We start from the raw sequence: 2,664 nt of genomic DNA, 5'->3' as shown, positions 1-2,664 counted from the left end.
CAGGGGCGCCTGGGTGGCTTAGTCGGTTAAGCGTCCGACTTTCGCTTAGGTCATGATCTCGCGGTTCGTGGGTTCGAGCCCCGCGTCGGGCTCTGTGACGACTGCCAGCTCAGAGCCTGGAGCCTGCTTCGGATTCTGTCTCCCTCTCTCTCTGTCCACCCCCTGCTTGCTCTCCATCTCTCCAAAATAAATAAATGTTTAAAAACATAATAAAATAAACATAATTTCATCATCTCGATGATAGATGGATGACTTTTCTTTACAATTATTAAACTCTACATATGTATTTTATACATTTTTTCTTTATGTATATCTGACAAGAGAAGAAAGGTAAAAATGTGATCAGGTATGGGTGCCTGGGGGGCTCAGTCAGTTAAGTGTCTGACTCTTGGTTTCGGCTCAGGTCAAGATCTCGTGATTTTCATGAGTTCAAAGGCAGCAGGCTCCACACTGACAGTGTAGAGCCTGCTTGGGATTCTTTCTCTCCCTCTCTCTCTGCCCATCCCCCCACTCATGCTGTCTCTGTCTCAAAATAAATAATTTTTTAAAAAAAATTTTTAATGTTTTATTTTTGAAAGAGAGATAGAGACATCATGAGCAGGGCAGGGTCAGAGNTCATTTGTTCAACAGTATTATAAAAAATAAATAACAACCTTTTTATAATAAGCAAACATAATAAGTAAGGAGACTTTGTTATGTGGGCCATTTACTTGAGACCAATCAATCAAAAAGCATTTACTGAGGACCAATTTTTGAGGTTACCACTATAATAATATCTGATTTTTCCATGAGCGAGTCCTTACATAACCATCAGTTCTGAATCTTNTCTGAGCTGTCAGCACAGAGCCTGACGCGGGGCTTGAACTCACCAATCACGAGATCATGACCTGAGCTGAATTCAGACGCTTAACTGACTGAGCCATCCAGGCACCCCAACATTAGGTAGTATACACTTCTAAATAATTCCCAGGAACTGCAATATGATACCCTAATACTCATTTTGGAAGGCATTCTAGCATACACTACTTAAAATTTTACTACAAGAAAACTCTGGGTGAAAGTTTTATAATTATTCCAATATCATGTATAATTTATATTGTCCATCTGTAAACTTTGCCCGTTTTCTACAGGTTTTTGTTATTTCTTTTATCATTAGGATTTCACAGTACTTTTTTAAAGCCTCAAGAGTCACAAGTCGTTCAGAATTTCATGTTTTCAAACTGACTTTTAATATATTATCCGTCTTTGTGTCATCTAAATCAAAATGTAAATCATCATCACCTTGTTCACTTCTTCTGCAACTTCTATGGTTGGACCATATGCTTTCCGTGTTTTCTGTCCTTTCTGGTTGTCCTTTCTGTCCTTTCTGAAACGGAGCAACAGTGTCTTCTTTCTTTCTACATTTTTCACAAACTTCAATGCACAGGCACGTAGCCTACACATTATGTGAGAAGAATCCATCACTGACTTTTCTAAACATTGACCATATTTTTTAGGCTTTGACAACAGTTTATATTTGCTGTATTTTGCTTACCATTCCAGAACTTCTTTATGGCACTGACAAACTCCATCATGAAGCTGTGCATTAATTTTCTTGGTCCGAACACTCTTATCAAATTTGTCATTGTTGAAGCTATATGTATTCTGGGGCAACTGAGGCCTGGGATGAGCCACATTTCCTTTCTGGGGGCTCATCATCAAAACCACAATCAACCCATGTTAGGACAAGAAAGACACAGAGAAGACCAAGATGCCAGGAACTACCCCACGGAGTCCACGTTTCTGTCCTGATGTATTTTCTATAGTGGCGATATATCAAATGATAATATGTTGGCTATATTAAATTAAATAATAAGTTTTAAAAAATCAATATCTCCTTTTACTTTTTATCTTTTTTAATGTAGCTACTAGAAAATTTGAAAATGCATATGTGGCTCACATTACATTACTTTTTTTGCCCTAGCTTTATGGAGATATAGTTGACATATAACACTATGTAAGTTTAAGGTGTACAATGCAACGATTGAAAGACGTATATATCATCAAATATTTTCCACAATAAGGTTGGTCAAGACATCCTCCACCTCACATGATTACAATCTTCTTGTTGCTATGGGAAGGATATTACAGCTCTACTGTCATAGGAACTCTCAAGTATACAAGACAGTATTGTTAATTATAGCCACCACAATGTACATTAGACACCCAAGACCATCTTATAGCTGAAAGTTGTACCCTTTGACGAAGATCTCCCCATTTTCCCTACCCCTCAGCCCCTGGCAACTACCTCTACTCTCTTTGAGTTCAATGTTTTTAGGTTCCATATATAAGTGAGATCAGACAGTATTTGTCTTTCTCTGCCTGACTTATTTCAGTTAGCATAATGCCTCCAAGGTCCATGTGACAAATGGCAGGATTTTCTTCTTTTATGGCTAAATAATATTCCACTGTGTGTATATGTATATATTTATGTATATAAATGTATATGTATATATATATATCATATTTTCTTTATCATTCATCTGTGAACACTTAGGTTGTTTGGTTGTTTCCATATCTTGGCTATTGTGACTAATGTTGCAATAAAGTTGGGAATGCACATATCTCTTTGAGATCCTGGCTTCATTTCTTTTGGAAATACATCTAGAAGTGGGATTGTTCATT

At 37.3% G+C, this 2,664-nt stretch overlaps 1 pseudogene; it reads right to left on the bottom strand.

The window, feature by feature from the left end:
• Positions 1-1,207: 1,207 nt before the first annotated feature.
• On the bottom strand, positions 1,208-1,695 carry LOC144218018 (uncharacterized protein C9orf85 homolog pseudogene; annotated as a pseudogene).
• Between the last annotated feature and the right edge of the window lie 969 nt (positions 1,696-2,664).

This window comes from Crocuta crocuta, unplaced genomic scaffold, assembly GCF_008692635.1.
Source record: "Crocuta crocuta isolate KB4526 unplaced genomic scaffold, BGI_CrCroc_1.0 scaffold385, whole genome shotgun sequence".
In the NCBI taxonomy this organism is placed as follows: domain Eukaryota; kingdom Metazoa; phylum Chordata; class Mammalia; order Carnivora; family Hyaenidae; genus Crocuta; species Crocuta crocuta.
This window is presented reverse-complemented; position numbering and strand designations above follow the sequence as displayed.